Genomic DNA, 25,345 nt, shown 5'->3' with positions numbered 1-25,345 from the left:
CCATAGTCGATGGACAGCTAGTGGTGGTAGTTGGCGAAGGAAATAGGAATGAGTGGACTAGAGGCCTAGTAGTTCATGTGATTCAAGAGGCAAATGGGGCTGGCAGTACTAGAGGTTGATGAAGGTAGTAAAACTGGACCTGATAATCAGTATTTAGGCCCAAACGCAATGATAGTGGGACGGCAACGGAAAGCGGAACCGGTTCGCTAGCATGAACTATAACATGCTTGATGACTCAGTGTTGGTTCACTTTCATTCGTTGACAGCTCAGTCGAGATGTTGTGATTCATGCTGGCGAACCGGTTCCGCTTTCCGTTGCCATTCCGCTGTCATTGCGTTTGGGCCTTTACGGAAGAGAGGGTGTTGATACTGGCAGCACTTCTAGTCAACCACTCAACTGTCTGCCAAATAGATGGCATGACACAAAGACAATGCGATAATCTGCCTCGTCATTCTTATCATTGATAGCTAGTAACCAAACCAGATAGGAAGTATTTTGTAGAAGGTGATTTCAAAAATTACTTTTTGATTATTCTAAACTACAGTCACCTCCCTTACTCGATAATCTGCATCTCGATATTTTCCCTAACACAATAGAATGCGCGGTCCCTTTAATTTAGCATACTTTGATGAGGTAATTCGATACCTCTCTAACTCGATCTTCCCTAACTCGATGCTATCTGTTTCAGTTTCCCAAGCAACTTTACCTCTCTAACTCGATATTTTCATGAAAAGTTTCAAATACCTACTCTCCAAACACTACTAAATTTCATGAATTTGATTTGTATTACTATACTGATAGTAAAATGAAGGTTTACAGCCCATTTTAGGGTAACAAAAATTTCAATTCTAGCAGACTGTTAAAAAAGCATCACATATGTTAATGTGTTAAAATTTTACTATTTCCACGTTCAAATTACTATTTTGAATGTATTTTGTATAAATAGTAAAAAGTTTAAAAATTGAAAAATGTGTGTTGTGTATCTCGATACCTCCCTAACACAACGGAGTGGAAGTGCTGCCAGCATCAACAGTGAATTAAACGTACAAAACTATGACAGGAAATTTCAATTGAATTTTGGAAAGGGTCTAAGTCAAGTCTGTATCCCTTTAGGGACGTAATGCCAAGATTTTTTCTTTCTTGTTGTTCCGTGATCAGGAAAAGTATTGTAAATTTTGCATCTTATCGAGCTTCGCCAAAATCGTGGCCAGCCAACCGGCCTCTGCGAATTTGACGTTTCACCAGTCTTACCAACGACAAATCGCCTTCTTTGATTCGTTTGCTGGCGACGATTTTGTTGGTCTGTTTGAAAGTTGGTGGTGCGTTTTAGTGTCCACAAAACAGACAATATATGAGTGTAAAAGAGACATCACAAGCAATGTACACGTCATAACCTTGTCTTTTACTCAGTGCGAACTTTTGTCCCTTACAATGCGAACTTTTGTTCTCAATATGGGGCAAAAGTTTGCATTTGAATTGTAATACCAGATAATGCATTTCCTAAAACAGAAATGAAAATTGAGAAAATCTTATGCTACGTTTTGAAGGTGATATTTTGAGGTATAATGTACCATACAAACCGATCTTATGCTTTAAGTGCAATAGACAATGTCTATTGGGCTTGTTCACAAATTTCATAACGCTGAAGGGGGTGAGTGGGTGTCCTGTGATTGTTACAGCTCATATATTTTTTTAGAACATATATACAAAAAGCTTAACGAGGGGGTGGGTGGGTTTCAAAAATGGCAATTTTTGGCGTTATGAAATTTGTGAATAGACCCATTAGACGTCTTCTGACACAAGTTTGGTGTGAACCTTTGCCCCGTGTTTATCAAAAATTGTTTGGCCAAATAAGGCATCATTTTTAGAAAAATGCGAAACAACTCAATGCGATTCGGATTTCTGTTCAAAGTTGTTGAATGATTGAAAAAGCAAGAAACCTTACCAAAAATTGTTTGAATTTATTGGGTAAGCTTCACTGAAGGAATTTACAACTTTTTGGTATTTTGTTTTATATTTTACGGAGCACATTCACTTTTTATAAGTGTTTCATTACAACAAAAACTTTTTCACTACCAAAATTGGAGGATATGGGAGGAAACCTTTGCTCCGGATTACGTCCCGCAGAGTAATTAACTCAGAATCATCTAATCAAGGATTGTCCACTCTGGCAGGGCCATTCAAGTTGATGCGGCGAGGCCATGTCCAAAAATATCATATTTTGGCTGCCCACCATCTTCAAGGTCTTCGTATTAGTCCATTGAACATATATAGGTATATGCTGAACATATCTGCACAGCACAACCGACCGCACGCTACAGTATCGACATCATTACCATCATATTTTACGACAGTCACGAATCGTCTTCTTCCAATGTCTTTGCGTGGGGTGCATTCGATTGTTTGGTAAAGGCGGCAGCTCCACTTTTGCGACTATAGGTAAATATGGAGTGTGATGAGTCAAAGGGACAGCGAGCACGTTTTTACGACCAATTTGACCACGACCGGAGCGAGGAAAGAGTGATTGTTTTGGAAAAAAAGGCCATTGTAAGTGCGTGTCACTTTTTTCCTCCAAGGGGACAACTATGCATAAATCCATTGCAGGCTATTCGGCCTCAATGGAAGTTGGTCCTCAATATCAGCTTCTATATTCGAATAGCCTAGATAACCGTGTAGTGTCGGTAGCCGATTGCAACAAGGCTAGAAATAACACTACGGATTGCCTGTTCCGGTGGTATAAGTCCATCATACAGGTGTCCCCTAATTCATGGTGTCATGCGGCTAAAAGCATACCGTGCCTAGGAATGAATGGTTAGGGGGGTCAAAAGAAACCTAACCGTGAACGGTGCCTGTGGAGTACCAGGGCACCCTCCACAGTATTATGCCCTTACTGTGCTACCCGGAGCAATGGCGCAGTTGACCTTGTACTTCTCCGAAATAATCGGCTACTCATATTTAGTTTCAAATCAGAGGCTTGATACGAGTGGGAGCATGTTAATGTAATATGAATCGAATCAAAATTATCCAGGTGAACCTTCATCATGCAAAGGGCGCATCAGCAGTGCTCAGCAGAAGGTTCACCAAGGAAAATATCAATGTGGGACTAATTCAAGAGCCCTGGGTAAATAATGGAAGGGTACTTGGTTGCCCTTCGAGCAGTTGTAGAGTTTTGTACGACGAAACTCAGTCCAAACCACGGACGGCTATTCTTGTAAATAGGGACACAAAATTTGTCCCAATTACAGAATTTATCCGTAGAGACATTGTTGCGATCAAAGTAGAGGTGCCAACTATCCGTGGGAAAACGGAGGTATGTATTGCTTCTGCTTACTTTCCTGGAGATGTTGAAGATGTGCCTCCATGCTCTGTCGTTCATTTTGTCAACTACTGTAAGAAAATTAATGCCCAATTTATAATAGGGTGCGATGCAAATGCCCATCATACAATTTGGAGCAGCACCGATATTAATAAAAGAGGAGAAGATCTTTTAAACTACATGTCGTCTAACAACATAGACATATGTAATAGAGGTGATTCTCCTACTTTTGTAAACTCTATCCGACAAGAGGTTCTTGATCTCACGATCTGTAACGACTTGTTATCGGAGAAGATTGTGAACTGGCATGTTTCTGATGAAGAATCATTGTCAGATCATAAACAAATCCGGTTCGATTTTAAAGCTGGATCAGAAATAACAGAAAGCTATAGAAACCCGAAGAAAACCAATTGGGATCTCTATCGTTTTCATTTAACGAATAAGAATTCGTATAACGGTGAACAGTTCACGACTGTTCCACAACTGGAAAATGCCTCTGATGGGATCATTGACCAAATGGTCTCATCTTATCATGCTAGCTGTCCTATTCAACAAAGGTCATCTAACAGGGATGTGCCTTGGTGGAATGACAAGCTGGCAGGATTGAGGAAGAAATCCAGGTGGTTGTTCAATAGAGCAAAGATCACTTTAGATTGGGTTGAATACAAAAAAGCCCTAACAGAATACAACAGAGAACTAAGGCACGCCAAACGTAAGGACTGGAGACGGGTGTGTGAAAGCATCAACAACGCTCCTGCAGCTTCAAGGCTGCACAAAGTCCTTTCAAAAGACCATTCAAATGGTCTGGGTAGCCTTAAAAAAGAAGACGGCAGTTATACTGTTGACTCTTCTGAAACACTGGAAGTAATGATGAGAACTCATTTCCCTGAATCGATCCCATATTCGGATGAAGAACAGGTCTCAGATGAGGCAAGACATGTATGGTCGATAAATGCCTATCAGAAAGCTTGTGAAATCTTCACGCCTTCGAGGGTCGAATGGGCATTGAGTTCTTTTCAGCCTTTCAAATCTGCCGGGAAAGATGATGTTTTCCCAGGCTTACTGCAACAAGGAAAAGAGACGCTTTGTCCGCTCTTAACCGAAATATTCAAAGCAAGTGTTGCGCTTTCATATATTCCAAAAGCGTGGCAAAAGGTTCGAGTTGTTTTCATTCCAAAAGCTGGAAGAAAGGATAAAACAACTCCCAAAGCCTTTAGACCTATAAGCCTTTCCTCTGTTCTTTTAAAGACAATGGAAAAAATAATTGATGACTTCATCAAGTCAACAAGTTTGTTAGAAATGCCTCTTTGTAAATACCAATTTGCGTATCAATCAGGTAAATCTACCATTACGGCGCTGCAGTCGCTGGTAAATAAAATCGAGAAATCTCTTGAAGCTAAAGAAATAGCCGTGGTTGCTTTTCTCGATATTGAAGGAGCATTCGATAATGCATCCTATAGCTCTATGAGTTCAGCCATGGAAGCAAGGGGCTTGGATAAAAGTGTTACCGAATGGGTTATGACTATGCTCAAGGATCGCACAATTTCTGCTGATCTAGGAGGTGCGCAAATATCTATAAGATCTACGAAGGGATGTCCTCAAGGAGGAGTGTTATCGCCCTTACTGTGGTCTCTTGTAGTAGACGAACTCCTTAGAAATTTAAAAGATCAAGGTTTTGAGGTAATTGGATATGCCGACGATGTGGCCATCTTGGTTCGTGGAAAATTTGATAACACGATTTCCGATCGGTTGCAAACTGCGTTAAACATTACTCTCAAATGGTGTAGGAAAGAGGGGTTAAACGTAAACCCTTCAAAAACTATTATCGTGCCTTTTACCAGAAGGAAAAAGGTAAAGCTTATACAGCCTTCTTTGAATGGAGTTCAAATTCAATTTTCGGAAGAAGTTAAACACCTTGGTGTTACTTTGGATAAGAAATTGAACTGGAACTCTCATCTGAGCAAGGTCATAAGTAAGGGTACTAATGCCCAATGGGTCTGCAATAAAGCCCTAGGAAAAACTTGGGGACTGCGACCTAATATGGTAAACTGGATTTATTCAGCAATAGTCCGACCAAAAATTAGTTATGCTTCACTGGTATGGTGGCCCAAGACAAATGAGGTAACCGCTCAGAAGAAGCTGGCTAAGTTGCAGAGACTTGCTTGTATATCAATGACAGGGGCAATGAAAAGTACACCATCGGTTGCCTTGGATGCCCTTCTTAATATACTGCCTTTGCATCAATTCATTAAACTGCAAGCTGCAAAAAATGCCTTGCAGTTTATTCGTTATAATAAAATACTAGATGGTGATTTGATTGGTCACATGAAAATCATCAAGGAATTCAATTTGAATTCAGATAACAAAACAATAGAAGATTGGATGACAACGAAGACCAACTATGATGTTCCCTTTAAAGTGGTTAAACCAAGCCGCTATACTTGGGATTCTGGTGGGCCAAGTTTACGTGCAGGTTCTATTGTGTTTTATACCGACGGGTCAAAGATGGGCGACAATACCGGAGCTGGAGTTTTCGGCCCTGGTATCAGCAAGGTAATCGCTATGGGGCGCAGACCCACTGTGTTCCAAGCTGAAATACAAGCCATCATTGACTGTACAAATGTTTGTCTCAAAAGAAACTATAGGTTTGCAAAGATCTGTATTTTCTCGGACAGTCAAGCAGCTTTGAATGCTCTAAAGGCATTCACATGTAGATCAAAGTTAGTGTGGGAATGCATTCTTTCTTTGAAGCAATTGGCCAGTAGGAACGAAGTTACATTGTACTGGGTGCCCGGCCATTGTGGAATTGAGGGGAATGAAATCGCCGATAATATAGCAAGACAGGGTGCAGCTTCGAGCTTTGTCGGCCCTGAACCGTTCTGTGGTATTCCTGAGTGCACTCTCAGGATGAAACTGAAAAATTGGGAAATGTCCATGGTAGAATCCAATTGGAACGCCACGGATACATCCAAGCAAGCGAAAAGATTCATAAAACCCAGTCTAGCTAAAGCCCGGGCTATACTGAATCTTAATAAAGGAAATCTTAGGGTAATAACTGGTCTGATGACCGGTCACTGCCCAAGTAGGTATCATCTTAAAAAATATAGGAAAAATACAATCCTCTGAGTGTCGTTTTTGTCAAGCTGAAAACGAAACTGCTGAGCATTTACTCTGCAACTGCGGAGCATTGCTAAATCAAAGAATGTTAACATTTGGAAAAGGGTTATTAGAGCCCTTGGAAATTTGGCAAGGTAGTCCTAGTAGGGTAATAGACTTTATAAAACGAGTTGTGCCCAGTTGGGACAGTGTGACACATCAACCAATGTCTATCACATCTCAATTGTGAAAGGATATTTGATGAGCACCAAATAAAATATGGGTCATACCACAATATTCCTAAATAATGGAAGCAGTGGTTAAAAGGCTCTACAGATGAGGAAAAAAAAAATGCATAAATCCTGTAAAGGTGTGATCGGAATTTTGAAATACAGTTGACACTTTACAAATCGATATAGATATATCGAGATATGGATAGAGGATTTGAGAGAACTTGACCGAAGAAATCTCGCTGAATTTTATGAAAGAACCTATGTAACCATGAGAGATTCTCTTCTCTCTCGCTCTCTTTCGATTATAACAGTGCAATACTAAATCTTTGGGGCAAAAAACGCAACTTAATAGGTTGTTGTGGCTTACTTATTGATTAAAGCGAAAGTGAACAAAAAGAGCCTCTCAATGTTATATATGTCCTTTTGAGAAGTTATGCAAGAATCTTCGATATAAGGGAAGGTATCATAGATAGCGATGGCGCTTAAATTTAGGCTTATCAGTCTGGACCTAATGTGGGAATATTTTTGTCCGATTTGAGTGACATTAACTGTGTTAGTCACGTCACTCCCAGCGAATCTGAAATCTGAAACGGTCGAAACGATTTTTTGAGAATTTGTGAAACTGGGATGTAAAAATATCGGAAGATAAGTTTTAACGAGATTTGAATAATCTTTTGTGGTAAAAATATTATGCTGCCGGTTGAGAGGTTACAGATATTAAGATCATTGCTAGTCGCAACTATTGACTCGCAAAACTGTATCAAACTTTGCGGTTCATTTGCTATGAAGTATTCCGATTCATTGTATTTTTTTTTTTTATAAAATAATCTTTACAGCAAAGGTCGACATCAACAATTACCTTTTCCGAACGGTTGTTTCATTATGCGGAACAACTCTTCGGGTGTTTATGTTTCACCTTAGCTGTGACCGGTCGTATAATAAATTATGTTTTCGATTTTCCTCCTGATATAAAAAATGAACAACTAAAACAAACACAGTAGGCGATGATCTTGTGATGTGGTGCGTCTTTCAGAACCGCTAACCCGTCAATCTAGTTGCCGTAGCGCACTTGTGAACGCACTTCATGCCTACTGTTTATTTTTTTCTGCTTCAAATGAGAATGTGTTTACGAATGCGCGCGAAATTCTCACCATGCTGTCTGCCCATACCTACATATCATGTCGGATGTCTTGTTTGCCTTCATACGCGCGCTCACCTAGAAACAATGCGAACGCATAGCATTGACCGTGATTTTCGGAACACATTGCATTACGGGCTGTCACATTTGCTCTGAATGTTTGAACTATGCGTAACCGATATCGAAGTTTTTATCCGATAATATAGTGATACATGATCTATTTTTCAGGTGAATTATATAGAATGAATCCTTGCCTTGAATTTTGAAGAGCACAAATCTGAAGGATCAAAAAACCGGTGCACATAGCATAAGTGGGCCTTCCTTAACCGAGTGGTTAGAGTCCGCGGCTACAAAGCAAAGTCATGCTGAAGGTGTCTGGGTTTGATTCCCGGTCGGTCCATAATCTTTTCGTAATGGAAATTTCCTTGACTTCCCTGGGCATAGTGTATCATCGTACCTGCCACACGATATAGGAATGTGAAAATGGTAACTTTGGCAAAGAAAGTTTTCAGTTAACCCACCGTCGGTCGCCCTAGTGTACTGAGTACACGCACTTTGCGAAAACTCGAAAAACACGTTGAAAACCCCTTCAAATTGATCCGGGTGTTGGTCCTATTCCAAGATCTACTCTTCTTCTTGCATGTAGGGAAGAAATTTTTCGAAAAAATCAACGAAAAGTATTCGAAAACTTCGTGTTTCTAACCTAAGTTTTGACGCGTGTACTCAGTACACCAGTGCGACCGCTCGTGTAACTTTTTTTTACCGGGCCCGTCACACGAGCGGTCGCATCGTGTACTGAGTACACGCGGAGCATTTTGATTGTCAATCTAAAGCTAGGCAAGATAGAGTATTGATGTCCTCGGCAAATTTCTTCAGTTCAGCGGTACCAATCGGACAGTGGACAAATGAAACTTTGAAAACATCCTCACCCTTCAGTGGCCATCGGAATGCGTCCCTGGGGAACCTATGAAGTGGACATTTCGCAATGCAACATCTCGAACACAAATATCTCAGGATCTAGATTTTTTAGCAAGATGGTGTCTTCGGCAAAGTTGTTCAGTAGATCAAGGACTAACATGTGATAGGCAGCTTGTTTTGGAATTCTGTCACCAGTTGGCGCTAGTGAGCATGTAATTGTTCAAATACGGATATCTCAGGATCCTGATTACCTAGAAAGATGCGGTCTTCGACAAAGTTGTTTAGTAGGCCAAGGACTATCATATTATAGGCCATCTAACTTGAAAATCTGCCATCAGATGGCGCTAGTGAGCATGCAATATTTCAATCACGAATATCTCAGGTTCCCGATTTTTTAGAAATATGGTGTTTTTGGCAAAGTTGTTCGATAGTTCAAGGACTAATATGTGATGATCTATTTAATTCGGAATTATTTCACCAGATGACGCTAGTGAGTATGACATTTTTTGAACACAGATATCTTCAAGCTATAATAAAGTTAATTCTTCAAGCTATAATAAAGTTAATTGCTGAAGAGATAAATTCATTCCAATGGATAGGAGAAGAGATATTCATGAGTTTGTATGATTTTATTTAGCTTCATACGGGATTATAGCCCTGCAAACATAAACAAGAAAATCCCAAACAATTTAGCTCAAAAGGATTTGTTTCTTCAGCAACATCCTTCATAAGGGTTTGAAGAATGAGTTTTCACTATGGGATGATAAATTTGTACTTACATTACAGTACTAACGTGTCTGGAAAATTTCTCAAATTTTTTCCATAGTAATTTCCATATAAACCTACATTGTCTTTGGGCCACCTTTAAATCACCACCGAAAAAGCTAAAAATTTCACAGAACACTATTTTAGGAAGATGTGGAAGATTGGATATTTAAACATATTTATATTTTGAATTTTGAAAATAAAATTAGATTAGAAAGATGGCGTCTTTGATCAAGTTATTCTGTATATCACGAGCCAACGTGTAAGGGGTAAAATGTACTCAAAATTCTTCCACATTCAATTTAAAATGCATTGGGATGCTAGATGTACTTCCATCAGGCTACGCTAGAGGTCTTAATTCAATTTTTTCTAATGCAGAATCTCGAGTTCCCGATTTTTTTGAATTAGACGTCTTCTTCAAAGTTATTCAGTAAGCAAAGTGCTGACATGTTATGGGCAATTATATTTGGAATTATGTAACCTGCCGAAAGTGAGCATTTTATTTTCTGAACATCTTATGATTCTGATCATTTGGGCTATTAGTGCACGTTTTGTCAAATGTTAAAATATTTCGCTACCAGTGAATTGATAGACAAGCACAAAATAAACCGAGATATATAAGGTTCATTATCGTTCAAACTCTAGATTCAAATTGATCAATCTTATTTTTATATTTAGCCTATTGAACGAACTTCTGATGAATACATTAATTATGTTTGCGTGAAAAGACTTCGTAAAACGCAAAGCAGTTCTCCTCACATAAGACGCACTATATCTACGCGATATACAGGTGAATGAAGATCTATACACACTTATATTATTTCTCCGACCTCAGCGAAACATTTCGCCATGAACCCAAGAGCTGAGAATTCGGTAATTTTAAATATCGAATCTCGGAACATAATCTACCGAGATGTCGGCTAACCGAATTTTTCACCACATAATTACTGTTGGATTTTGGTAAGATTCGTTTTCGACGCCATGCCAAAGTGTTTCCTAAATTTGTTATGATATAGCATCAATTATAGGGGGGTGCCGTAGTCTCGAGGTTACGCTTTCGCTTCGTAAGCGGAAGGTCATGGGTTAGATTCCCAATCCTCCCTCACAAAAAACTCCGCCCAGTCACCAGAAGACGCCGCACGAAGGACCGTGTATTGGGGGGAACACATCCATCCTCCGTCAGTATCAGATGGTGACTGAGACAAACTGACCCTCTTTGTAGGCTGTTGCCTCACACGACACGGAAACATGGCAAAATGAACCACCGCACACCAATGGACTACGGATATGGATATGGATTGGACCAACGGCAGCTCTCTCCTCTACCTGCTCCCTGCTCGGAATGAGAGAGATAGCATTAAGTATATAAATAGATTCTGTAAGATATGATAATCGGCATAGTAGTGGCCAAGCGCACGGAGTGCCGAAAAAAAAAAGCATCAATTATGAACAAAGTATACAACAAAATCAATGTTGAAGGATGATTTTCTATTTTATTGTTTACAAAAATGAGTGATGAAAATATCGTTTAATTTCGACATGCTTCGGTTTATAGCACCATAAATAACATTGAACTTTCTCTGCACTGGTATATTGTGAAACCTCCATGAGTCAAATTTTCGCTACTCGATATCGACTCATGCATCCATACTTAAATTCAAATTTCATGTTTACTGTTATTATCGCCAACAACAGCGTTCCAAGGTATTACTGTACATAACGGAATATTACCATGAGTCGATCATCGCTTCAATTATCAGAGCAATCATGGAGCGTTGACTATAGTGATAAACCCATAGAATATGATTATACTAGAGAAGTGCTGAGAGCATTTTGATTTTCTTATAAACAACACAGGCAATAACTATAGATCGTTGCACGCTTGATATAACCTCAAAAATCCTTATAAAAAATATGTCAACAATTTCAGCAGTGAATGTCAAAGAGCTGTACAGTCAATTGAGGGTGATGAGAGAGAGAGAGAAGGGGAATTATTCGTGACGTCACTATGCACTCTTCTATCACATTTGATGTGATTCGAGCAATGTTGTAGTGCGCGTGTCATCCTGTGAGTTGCCACAATAGAATTGAGCTAACCAGTGACGTCACTTTCATATCGCTTTGCTTTGTAACAGCTTTCTGCCGCCCATTCGACAGGCCTTTTTATGGGACAAGTCCGTGTTTCCATTCGTTTCTATCGGTGGAGTACTGGTGCATACACGGGATCGTCATTTAATTAATTTAATTTAATTAATCTCTATATAATCAAATTCTGTGGATAAACCCTACTTTCTTGATAATCTTGAACTTCAAGTAGTGTAGTAAAATACATTGAAGTGAATGAAAGCCTGAGATAGCCGCGATCAGTATACAGCATGCTCACTAGCGCCATCTGATGGTAGCATTTCTAGTTGGGTGGTTTATCACATGCTAGACCTTGACGTACTCAATACTTTTGCCGAAGACGTCAACTTTCTAGGTAATCGGGATCCTGAGATATCTGTGTTCAAAAAATGTCATACTCACTAGCGTCATCTGGTGAAAGAATTCCGAATTAAATAGATCATCACATATTAGTCCTTGAACTATCGAACAACTTTGCCATAAACACCATATTTCTAAAAAATCGGGATCCTGAGATATTCGTGATTAAAATATTGCATGCTCACTAGCGCCATCTGATGGCAGATTTTCAAGTTAGATGGTCTATAACATGATAGTCCTTGGCCTACTAAACAACTTTGTCGAAGACCGCATCTTTCTAGGTAATCAAGATCCTGAGATATCCGTGTTTGAACAATTACATGCTCACTAGCGCCAACTGGTGACAGAATTCCAAAACAATCTGCCTATCACATGTTAGTCCTTGATCTACTGAACAACTTTGCCAAAAAATCTAGATCCTGAGATATTTGTGTTCGAAATGTTGCATTGCGAAATGTCCACTTCATAGGTTCCCCCGGGACACATTCCGATGGCCACTGAAGGGTGAGGATGTTTTCAAAGTTTCATTTGTCCACTGACCGATTGGTACCGCTGAACTGAAGAAATTTGCCGAAGACATCAATACTCTATCTTGCCTAGCTTTAGATTGACAATCAAAATTGCTCCGCGTGTACTCAGTACACGATGCGACCGCTGGTGTAACTTTTTTTTGAGCGACTGACGGAAGGTTAATAACTGTGGAAGTGCTCATAAGAACACTAAGCTGAGAAGCAGGCTCTGTTCCAGTGGGAACGTAATGCCAAGAAGAAGAAGAAGAAGAAGAAGAAGAAGAAAAGAAGAAGAAGAAGAAGAAGAAGAAGAAGAAGAAGAAGAAGAAGAAGAAGAATATGTTGTGATATTCATTTTGAAACTTAACACTGTATATATGGTAACTAAAAGCAGTTGCTTTTCGTAACGCGACATCATCGCTGAAATGCACTTTTTCAAACACCACTCTATAATCGCTTCTGCTCTGTTATAATTTTTAGAATCCGGGCAACCCTTCTATGTATTGATTACTACCAGAATATGACTTCAAGCTGGAAGACGATATTGAATAATTGAAGAATCTCATTGATTTATTTATTGAGCGCCGCGTTACGTTTATCTTCCAACAGAATTCTGAAAATGGTGTCGCGTTACGCAAAAAACATTTTTTATTGACAAAATCACATTACCGATTTTGTCAATAAAAAAATGTTTTTTGCGTAACGCGACACCATTTTCAGAATTCTGTTGGAAGATAAACGTAACGCGGCGCTTTCGTGTTCGGAAAAAATGTTTATTTAGTATTGTTTCTAGTTTAATACATTCGACATTCTGCCTCACAGTCACAGTGGAGTAATTTGATCCGATATTGGCCAAAATTAATCCAGTGTTTCTGTGAAGCATTTCGAGGATGTCGTGCTTAGTAAAAGCGTAGATGGCGCATGAGGTTATCATAGATATTTGGCTAAATTTTTGCAATAATATTTAGAAGATTTTTTTTTTCAATATTTTGAGAATGTTTTCCGTACAGTACCATCAGATGGCGGAGTGAATAATTTTGAATTTTGACACATTGATTGAATATGATTGTAAAATAAAATTATATCAACCTTTCAAAGATGTACTTTGAAAAGTATGCTTTCGTTGAAGTCGACCATAACATTGTCAGAACTAGCCGAAACTCAATAACCCAGTGGAGCTAATGAATCGGATAATTGGGCAAAATTATTCAAACGTTTCAATAAAGTATCTTCAGAATATTTTTTTTCAGAAACTATTAGAAGACCATAATAGCTTCTGATTGGTGAACTGGAAAATCTGTTGTACAGTGGGGTTATTTTACCTAGTTTTGGGAAAAAGTTTTTAACTGTCCCTTTGAAATTTTTTGAACTTTTTTGAAGATGATGTTTCCGGCAACGTTCTCAAGAACATTTAGGACCTGCGTGGAAGGATACGTAATTTTGCCGCACAGTGGTGTAGTTGAAACTGAAATTGGGGCAATAATATCTCAACGTTTCCATATAGAGTTAAGTGGGACCAAAGTTCGAGTGAGGCAAGAGTTTCTTTTTAAGATTTCTAGCTCAATTCAAAACAAAACCGGTCTCATTCGAAAGAATAGAGTAAGGTGGGGCAAAAGTGTGACCTTAGTGGTATAGTCAAAGTTTCCCGGAAAATGATAGCAGTTGAAACAAAACAAATACCATACATTGAATCTTCAACACATTGGCTATAATTTGGCTGAACAAACTTGTGCCAAAATATTTACCCAATTTCAGTTATATCAGTTTTCAAATTGATTGTCTTAAGCGAATTTTTGCCCCACCGGTGGGGCAAGAGTTCGAATCTAGTGTGGGGCAAAAGTTCGCTGGCTAAAACACTAAACATCGATACTTTTATGACAGGCATATTTTATACCAGCCGTTAACTTATGTTTGTCGAAAAATACACACTAAATTTTCATCAAAAAATGCCAAAAACAGGGTTAATTGTAATATACTAAAAAATAACAGTTTTTCACAAAACTAAGTTGAAAGTAAAATTTTGTTGACATTTGTAGCACGATCAGGCAAATTTTACTAAATTTAAAGATAATATGTGGATTTTAGGCAATTTGCAAATTTTTACGTGAATTTATACATAGGTCGAACTTTTGCCTTACTATGGGCCAAAAATTGTTTCCAAGCATTTATGCAAAAACTAATACAACTCAAAGCATCCTTATGATAGGCCTAGAAACGCCCCTACATAAAATATTGAAAAAGATTTTATCCTTATTTGGTTCCATGCAACGAAAGTTTGACCATAAATTACAATATTCACGTCGAAAAACAACAAATAGCCATAACTATTCCAAATCTTAATCGATTTTTATGATATTTAGCATAGCATAGCATAGCATAGCATAGACTGACTGTACATGTCAATGGTTGCTACTCCGTGATTGATCGGAACTGGTAAGAATTGCACTACGATCCAAATGAATAAGGGATGGGAGTTTCCGCTTACTCTCGAAGTGCAATTTTAGCAGATCTAATATTATTGATCAATAACGGCGCCGGCCAAGTCCTTACAGTCAGTTGGGATGGGGAAGGAATGTTAGGGTGTAATGATTGTTGCTTCTAGAGACCGAGAATACCTCTGCATCTCCACAATCACCACGGGAAGGGTGTTTATTAGTGAGGGAGGAAAAGATCTGGGAGTCACCTCTGGTCGGTGATGCGATCCATGGACAAGGGGGAAATATACAACTTATATTTAAAACTAGTTTTGTATTTTGTCTCGAGAAGTTTTTGGTAGAAGCTTTAAAAAGTACGTCAACATCTATAATGTTGAACAATTCAAAAGACGTTTTTATTAATGACGAAAACTGAAAATTACATGTATATATTTTAAATTATATGAAACAGGAATAATGCCGACACTTGTAGTGACGAACCATACATAGTTTGTTTGAAAATGACATATGAGTATTACTGTGCATTTTGTCTCGATATGGTAGAAATTTTAGGAAATACGTCAACATTCACAATGTCGAACAATTCAAAAGATTTTTTAATAAATAATTTTTATTAATGTCAAAAAGAGAAAAATATATGTATATTCAAATTGTATAAGAAAAAAGCATAATGCCGACACATATAGTGACGAACCATACAAAATTTGTTTTAATATTACATAAAAGTTACTCTTTCAAGAAAATATGTGTTATCATAAGCATGAAACGAACTCACCAGTTGGTAATCCATTCTCGACTGAACACAAAACTGACACTGACAGCAAAACTTCTTGGCGTCCCGAAAATAAACCGTCTTGCTTGGGCCTTCCCAAATACGTACCCCGCAAGACGCTCCAAAACAGGTGAAAAAAAAAAAAAATCTCCGGCGACGAAAACACGCGCGAATCCGTCAGCAAAATCAATCGGACGACGCAAAACCGAACTGTTCTGCTTGGGCTTCACGAAGCACTACCCAGCAAGACGCTCCAAAACAGGGGGAAAAAAATTCTCCGGCAACAAAAACGCGCGAATCCGTCACCAAAATCAATCGGACGACGCAAAACCGAACTGTTCTGCTTGGGCTTCACGAAGCACTACCCAGCAAGACGCTCCAAAACAGGGGGAAAAAAATTCTTCGGCAACAAAAACGCGCGAATCCGTCACCAAAATCAATCGGACGACGCAAAACCGAACTGTCCTGCTTGGGCTTCACGAAGCACCACCCAGCAAGACGCTCCAAAACAGGGGGAAAAAAAATTCTCCGGCAACGACAACGCGCGAATCCGTCACCAAAATCAATCGGACGACGCAAAACCGAACTGTCCTGCTTGGGCCTCACGAAGCACTACCCAGCAAGACGCTCCAAAACAGGGGGAAAAAAATTCTCCGGCAACAAAAACGCGCGAATCCGTCACCAAAATCAATCGGACGACGCAAAACCGAACTGTTCTGCTTGGGCTTCACGAAGCACTACCCAGCAAGACGCTCCAAAACAGGGGGAAAAAAATTCTTCGGCAACAAAAACGCGCGAATCCGTCACCAAAATCAATCGGACGACGCAAAACCGAACTGTCCTGCTTGGGCTTCACGAAGCACTACCTCTTAATCGATTTTTATGATATTTGGAGTGAAAGTCTCTTACTTAAATAGCATTCGAACCACCATGACATTTAAAAGTTTTGTTTTGAATTAAGCTAGAAATCTTAAAAAGAAACTCTTGCTCCACTCAAACTTTTGCCCCACTTTATTTAACCATATTTGACATGTTTACCATTTGAGAATGTCAAGAAGTGTATAACATAGAGCCACATATTGTCGCACCGCCACCAAACCGGATCGCGCCAGTGAGACTCGCGACGCGCCTCAACTCGCGCGATTTTGAAATCAGTTTTTTAGTGTGGCGCTGCATTCTTACGATTTTTATGAACACAGCGCACTATTCACATATTAGCTGCGACGCACGGGGCCCGAGAAAACAATAATTATAAATAAATGTTGGTCTTGATTTCTACCGGATACATAATAACATAAGTGGAACTCGAGCTCAAAAAGTGGCACCCACTTTAATATTTGCATGCTGGTATAAGGACATCGGAATGTCAAAAGTGTTATACCACCAATACATCAATCGACATTGCACATTGGGCCAGACCGCAAAATTAGGAGAAAAAAATTTGATTATGAAGATGATTTTTAGAACGCAGCTGTCTTCGGCAAAAATGTTACATATGATGAGGACTACATTTTGACATTCAGTGACATTAGGGTGGTCCAACAAAACACGGAAATATTTTTTTCAACTTTTATGCTTTTCAAGCTAGTGCTTTGAACTGTTCTATAAAGTTGTTCTCTGTTAAATTTTGAACAACTTTGCCCAAGACGCCAACCTTGTAAGTCTACTATGGCCCTTGCTATGGCGCTTTCAATGTTGCAGGGTAGGGTTGTCCATGAAAAATTGACATTTTTCCCATAACTTTTTTACTTCAAATTCCATCAAAATTACGTCTTCTACAAAGTTTTAGAACTAGTTGAAACGCGCATTTTGGTGAAAGAGTTAAGTGATTCTATTCATTTGTTTATGAAATATGATCAGTTTTATTAAAAAAAAAATCATATTTTTCAAACGTCAATATCGACAATAACGGGGATCCAATTTGCACAGGATCTGAAAGGTATAACTTAGAGGTTCAAATGGTATATTGTATTACTGGAAAATATTGGAGGATTTACCGTATAATTTTGATGAGAAAATGAACATATAATTCGATAAACGCATTGTACGCCGACCAAGTGTTCATCACTCGCCCACGCAAGAGCAAGTGACACGATCAATAGATCAAACACTTTTAACAATCCGTGACGCTTTTTCATTTCACTACTCGACCGACGCGCGATATGTTTGATCCCGCCTTCATCGACCGCCCCCGCAGGGACAAGCGTCAAGATCGAAGGATCAAATAGGTCACGACATTTTTGACCTTTTTTTAAGCGCGACATGTTTGATCCTGTCCCCATCGCCGCCCCCAGGGACAAGCGCCAAAGACGAAGGATCAAACAGAATTCAATTTTGATGAGAAAACGAACATATTTTACAGAAAATTCATGATTTTAGCTGAAATATTGTTGAGTGCTGACAAAAACAAAGTCAAAACCATCGGAAATCTTCTTAATCGAATATATATGGTGATATATGTTTATATTTTTCTTTTATATATACATGTTTATATTTTTCTTTTATAAATACATATAAATTTATAAATACGAAATAATCAGTGTTCATATCTATGACATAACGACATACTATGAAATGGTTTTTACAAGCATTTACACATGTTGTTCAATGAACTTTCAACCATGCACAGCCTATTCATTGGAAATGTACAACGAATCAAAACGTTTTCATTGATAATTAAAACAGAGGGATTATATTCCGAATGCGCGGATTTGTATGGCATGGTGGTTGAAATATTTCACTGATATATGTCATCCAATTCCCAGGAAGTGGAAGTCAATTGCAACTCAAATTTATTGTGTTTGAACCTATTTTATATCCTGGGAGTAGTAATGACTTTCTAGCTCGATGTCAGATAAACCAGCTTAAATTAATTTGTATGCTAAATTATTTACATGAATAGGATTTATTCGTGCTGTTCGGAATCACAGCGATTGACAATGGAAATAAAATATTATTGAATACTTTTAAGAAAAACTTAAAATAAAAGGAGATATATTAATATTTTTATCGCCACTTCAGGCTGATTTTTGCCTATTAGTTGCATTTCAAGTCAGCCTAAGCCGCAAGTGTTCGGAATATGTATTTAAACATTACATAAATAAGTATAACATGCTAAAAATATTCAGTTTAAAAGTTTTCAACCAAATTATGTTTAGAACTTTACAGTAATGTTCAACACAAAGAGAATTGACAGCTATTAAAAATAATAAACATTTTTGTAGTTTTCAATAAGTAATAAAAAAAAATTGTTGAAACAACAATGAATTTTATCAGAACAATCCAGCTTATTACGCCAGCTATAAAACAATGGGGGGTGATTTGACTTTGACATTTCTTGGCTATCAATTTTATAGTTTAGTCTTAGTAGGCGATAATTGAAGATTGTTGATTGAAATGTCGATAGTTTTCACTGGATTTGTTTTGCTGCTGCGGTTTTTCTGTGCATATTGCAATGCCTACTCCATTTCACACAAAACTTTATTGAATGAAAATGGTCATAACTCATAAACGAATGAATATAATCACTTAATTATTTCACCAAAATACGCGTTTCAACTAGTTCTAAATCTTTGTAGAGGACGTAATTTTGATAGAATTTAAAATAAAAAAGATATGGGCAAAATATCAATTTTTCATGAACTACCCTACCCTGCATCATTGAAAACTCCATAGGAAGCTTTCAGTAGGGAGGCTACAGTAGACTTACAAAATTAGCGTCTCGGGCAAAGTTGTTCAAAATTAAACAAAGATCAACTTTATAGAAGCGTTAAATTGCAAAGCATAAAAGTTGCAAAAATATTTCCGTATTTTGTTGGACCACCCTAATGTCACTTAATGTCAAAATGTAGTCCTCATCATATGTAACATTTTTGCCTAAGTGTTCTAAAAAATCATCTTCATTATCAAAATCTTTTTTTTTTTTTCATCTAATTTCGCGGTCTGGCCCAATGTGGCATTGTATTGAAATGAACCAAAGATAACATATATCCAGAGTGGCAACGAAGGGAATGAAAATAACTATTTATGGTACAACTTTAGAATGAGATTTACACCACTCGTATTCGAGATAATTTAGTCAATGTATTAGATATCTATGTTGTTATGCTGGAATTATATTCTTTAGGTGAATGAATGGAAGGATTTTCGAAAGCAAAAGCTTTTTCACGTTACGAAACAATAAGTTTTTTGATATGAAATAATATTTTCGAAACGATCATATTCTGTGGTTATGAAACATGAATATTAAATAGTATGGCAGAAAAAATTACATTTATGAAAAAATAAATATGTTTTATCTTCAGACATTGCTTTCCAACGTTGTCGACCGTTCCCCGATCTTAATGTCTGTAATCTTCGCAGCAACTGGTCTACTGATCGAATCATATGTTTTTTGTTTACTATTGGAAATGACAGTTCGATGTCTTCTATACTAGATATACCACTTGCCAGCAGCTAGAAGTGGGTACAACTTTTCAACTCGCTTTCCCTTTGGAGTTCCACATATGTTATGTGATAGAGCTCTTCAAGAATACCTAAGGCGTTTTTTAAATTGTAGTGCAAGATATCTAGGAAACGTTTTTAAATGTTCATTTATTTCTCAATGTGAGGCAACTATTCCATAGTATTCGATGTACTATGGCTTCACTTGCGCTTTTTGGCGCCAAAAAATATTTTTAGTAACACGAATCAGACCATTAGACCATCATACTTGTTATACAGAAACCATCTCAAGCTTGTCCACGATTCAAATTAGCATCTAAATAATGACGTTTCATTTGATTTTGCTCTGGATATGGATTGCATTGATTGAATTAAAAAATATGTGCTTTTTAAACTAAATCTGTCAAATATACGGGAAATATCGATTTTCTGTTTCAGCGACTATTTCTATCAAATAACCTCTAAAAATCATGTTTTGTCAAATAATTAGCATTTTTGAACGTTTTGAGTGAGAATTGTACTTTTGCCCAGCATTTGTATGGGATGCGGCCACTGTGCGACCGGGAATTGAACCCGAACACCTTGCTTTGCTTGCTTTGTAGCCGTGGACTCTAACCACTCGGATAAGGAAGACCCCTTAACATGGGTATATTTATAGAATTAAATTATTTTTAGTGAAAATAGAAACATTTTCGATGTACAGAAGATGAATGCTAGTCTGGATCCGTCTTATCTTTCTAAACGACTTTCTAACTAAGTTGATATTCTTTTTTAAACTAATAATTCTTTACAGAATGCCCTAGGGCTTCCGAAATATGCAGGGATACTAATAATATTGGTTGTCCTCCACCGGATTTTTGTCTGTTGTCTTTGTTACATGGAACAGCAAACAAACTGTTGACCAACTTGCATCGTATCACCTTTATTCACTGAAGAGAGAATCGATGAAAAGAAATATATTAAATTACTCACATCTTTATTCTAACACATGGATGAAGTTTAAAAGATTTCCTGTTAATTAATAATTATTGTCAGATTTCCTTATATAAAAAGCGTATATCAAGCGTTCTAGTACACGCTTGATTTGCGCTCTTTGTTTCTACTGAGTAGAAATTCATTAGCGTGACATTTACGATAATGCATGTTGTTATACTGTTATACGGTCCATAAAAGTCGATTTATGTTCCGTATATGAATGCAATCATCAGCTATCCACATATAGATGGCAAAATAAAATCTTCATTAAACTTTTATGTAGCAACCTTAGCACAGCCACCCTATTTTCATAGCACCACTCACACTTGTTTGTGGAAACCCATCAAAGTGTAAAAAAGTATTCGATTTGAAATAGCATGTGGATCTGTCACAAAATAGGTGAATTCAAATAATGGGTTGTTTGCGAATACTCTTTGATGGGTGAAAAATACTCATTCCGGAATAGCAATATTTGTCAGAAAGCGGGTGAATTCAAATGTGAAATGGGTTAATAAATACCCATTACAGTTAAGCAACTGCAGTTTAGAAATGTGTGTTTCAAAACCCATTTATAGGTGAAAAAATGTTGGGAAATCATTTCATAGTAACTTGAAGCAGCTGTGCGCACTGTTAATGAAAGCAAACAAAGTTAGTTAATATGTTTACCGATGAAAACAGTAGGGGAACTTTATGCAGATAAACTAATCATAATCTGAAAATATGCAAAAAATTCCAGGTTGTCTCGTTGTTCCAGCCACCTCACCTACCGCTGACATCTTTGATTACTCGACCAGTGGATTACATCAAAATTGTAGCACAATTATATCAAGATATGTTACAAATAACATTTTTTGTTTCAGTTTTGTCAGATGCACATTGAATTGATGGAGGAAATTATAACATAATTAAAACAAAATCAGTTCTTATAACAAAATCTGTCTAAAATTTGTTTTAATTTAAAACATAATTATCCAGCTTTTTACGCTGGCTATAAAACAAAATGGGGTGATTGGAATTTGACATTCCATACCTACAGATTTTATATCAAGGTCTTAGTAGGCAGTGATTTGTGTTCGTTGACTCAACTGTCAAGAAAAGAAGCTCTCACCGTGGCCCTTGCAACCCTATGTTATGCAGCCGCTCCTCTGCATAGAAATTTCCCCTTGATTTTGGAAAAGTTTGAAGAATTGAAACTTAATTGATCTTCCTCGACTTTAAAGAATCGCCTTTTTTGGCTAGGCGAGCATCAGATTTCCTGACTCTGAAATGATAAAAACGGAATAATTTGTTGATGAAATCGGAACGTGACAAAAACGGAACATACCTGTATGTGTTTAGTGAACATCTTTGCTGAACAATGTTGTAAATTGAACATTCAAGAAACTACAAAATTTTCTCAAAACTACGTATATAATACAAAGAAAATACTCATTCTGGTTTGTAACTTGAAATTTCTCGCGGTGACCAATGCATATTATCACTTTCAATTGTACATATGAGTTTAATGAACAACTTTCCAGAACAACGTTTAACTTTCAAGAAACTACAAAATTTTGACAAACAAACAAAACACAGACAAAATACTTAAATTGTTTGTAACAAGATTTTTTTTCGAGATTACCAATACATATTATAACTTTGAAATGTAAATATGTTTTTAGTGAACAACTTTCCACAACAATGTTTTAAGTTCAATCTTCAAGAAACTTCAAAATTTTCCCATAAATACGTGTAACACGAAAAAAATATTTTTTGGTTTGTATCTTGAAATTTTTCGCGATGACCAATACATGTTATCACCTTCAAATGTACAAATGTATTTGGTGAGCAACTTCCCAGAACAATGATGTAAATTTAACATTCAAGAAACTACATTTTTTTCCAAAAATATGTGTAACACAGAAAAAATACTTATTTTGTTTGTAACTTGAAATTTCTCCCGATGGCTAAAACATATTTTCACCTTCAAATGTAAGTATGTATTTAGTGTACAACTTTTAAATCGCTTGCACCTTGAACACAAGAAAGTACAAACATTTGTATTTCATATGTTTTTTTATCGATTAAACCACAGACAAATATTATGCTCGCTGTCCAGTTTAGTACTTGAGCCCTAAAAGTGATTCACTTCCTCGGCCAGATATTTTGACACTTCTTTATTTACTTTTTGGCTGGCGCACAACTCGGCACATGAACCACCGGCGCGCAACTTGTTGGACAGTCTGCGGATTTAAGTAAAGATTCGCAATATTGTACTAGGCAAACATAACTGCATAAAAGTACTCCTAGTAAGCGCATGTGACGTGCCTTACGAGACGTCTCATGAGACTCGCTCACTAAGATTTATTTTGTACGTACCTATCTACATCTCGTGTCTCACATAATCTGTAAGCTGAGATATGGAAATACCGCATGGCACACTAGCTCATTTAGGTATACATGAGAAATAAGACACTCTGCTTTCAAGAAACTACAAAATTTTCCCAAAAATTTCTTGCGATGACCAATACATATTATCAATTTTAAATGTTCATATGTATTTAGTGAGTAACTTTCCAAAAACAATAAGTGTATTCACTTAATGGCGTTAATCACCGCGTAAAGTGTGTATTGCTGTGTGCATTTGAGGTGCAAATCTTCACTAAATGTCCTTCAAATGCGGTAAGACAAAACAATCAAAGGACACCTAGCAACGATTACACACATCACCGCCAACCTAGCATAGAAAAGCTTACTTTGACATCGGATTGCCTGTAGAAAATCTTACCGCGTTTGGTGTTCCCGCATTTGATATTTGCGTTTCAAATGCACTCAGCAATATAATGAGTAATTTTAAACATTTCACGGCATAGCCTCAACCACAAATGAAACATTTCAGATTGTTGAAATCCGGTATCCAAGAGCATGATAACAAAACAAATGTCAACAAAACAATTACTAAAGAATTTTTCATCAATTTCATCGGTTTTCATAGGTTTTCACCATTTTAGCAAATCAGAGGCAATTGAAAGAGAATTATTAAGAGCCAGTTCGCGAGAGCCGCAACCCCTTCTTGTATCGATGTTCTTCGATCAGGCTGAAATTTTCAGGGATTGTTCTTCTATATAAAAGAAGATGTTTTGCAAAATTTTAGATTTTTATATTAGGGGAAAGTGGGACAGAATGACCCCCAATGATTTAATGTCACTAAACATGCAAAATCACAAAAACTGATATAACTATAGTAAAAGTTTACAGATTATCTTGAAATTTGGCATGCTTACTCTACGCTTAGCTTAGCTTAGCTTAGCTTAGCTTAGACTGACTACACATATCAATGCACTATGGTCCAGGAATCAGTTTTACGCGGAAAGATGCATATTGAGCTTAAGAATGAAACATTAGACAAAAACGGTCTTCTACAAAGTTGTTTGTATTAGTTGAGCCCTTTGTTTGGTTTTATTGAAAATTAGGGTGGACCACATTTTCATAGAAATTGTGTAACTAACTTTCTTATTTTTAGAAATTATATTATGCATGCTTCAGCAAAGTTGTAGACCATTCAATTTCAAGCAACTTTGCCGAAAAAAGTTTTTTTGTATCTCTTAAATTGACCGATTTAGAGCTTTTTTTCCTACGGTGACATAGGGTGGTCCGAACAAAACTGGTTTTCTGGCTCTAGAGTTTTCAATTCAAATTTCTCATCAAAGTAGTCTATGAAACACTTTTAGAGCTTTGAAAAATGCGTAATTTGGTGAGTGAAGAAACTCGCTATCTCCTTCCGTTTAGGAGTTATTGTTGTTTTTCTCTCAAAAACATGCTTTCTTTGATTGTGAATATCTCTGATTGGGGCAAACATAAAAATATCTTTTGACGGCATTCAAAAGACAAAATAAAATTGTATATTATATCAAAAAATTACAGATGTGTTATTTTTGTAACTTTAATAAAACGTCTTGAAAGTCAAATATGTTTTATCATAAAAACTTTAATAACTTTTGAACTAAAATAGATATCAACAATCTTTTTGCATGAAAATTTGCGTTTTGTTAAGTTCTAAAAGTCGTTCATATACGACTTTGACGAGAAAATAATATTAAAAAAACTAGAGTTGAAAAACTTATTTCTGTTGGACCACCCTGCGATGATTAGGAAAAAATGCTCTAGATTGGTCAAATTTTGAGCTACAGAAATACTTTTTTCGGCAAAGTTGATCAAAATTTCAAGTTCTACCGCTTTGCCTAAGAGCATATACCAATATTTTTGCAAATAAAAAAGTTG

At 37.2% G+C, this 25,345-nt stretch overlaps 1 long non-coding RNA gene across 1 annotated transcript in view; it reads right to left on the bottom strand.

The window, feature by feature from the left end:
- LOC110676969 overlaps positions 1-14,034 on the bottom strand; it is a 32,009-nt gene extending 17,975 nt beyond the window's left edge. The window contains exon 1 of the long non-coding RNA XR_002500861.1: positions 13,783-14,034. This is a non-coding gene — a long non-coding RNA (uncharacterized LOC110676969). The remainder of the gene's footprint in view (positions 1-13,782) is intronic.
- Positions 14,035-25,345: the final 11,311 nt, after the last annotated feature.

Source organism: Aedes aegypti, chromosome 1 (assembly GCF_002204515.2).
Source record: "Aedes aegypti strain LVP_AGWG chromosome 1, AaegL5.0 Primary Assembly, whole genome shotgun sequence".
In the NCBI taxonomy this organism is placed as follows: domain Eukaryota; kingdom Metazoa; phylum Arthropoda; class Insecta; order Diptera; family Culicidae; genus Aedes; species Aedes aegypti.
This window is presented reverse-complemented; position numbering and strand designations above follow the sequence as displayed.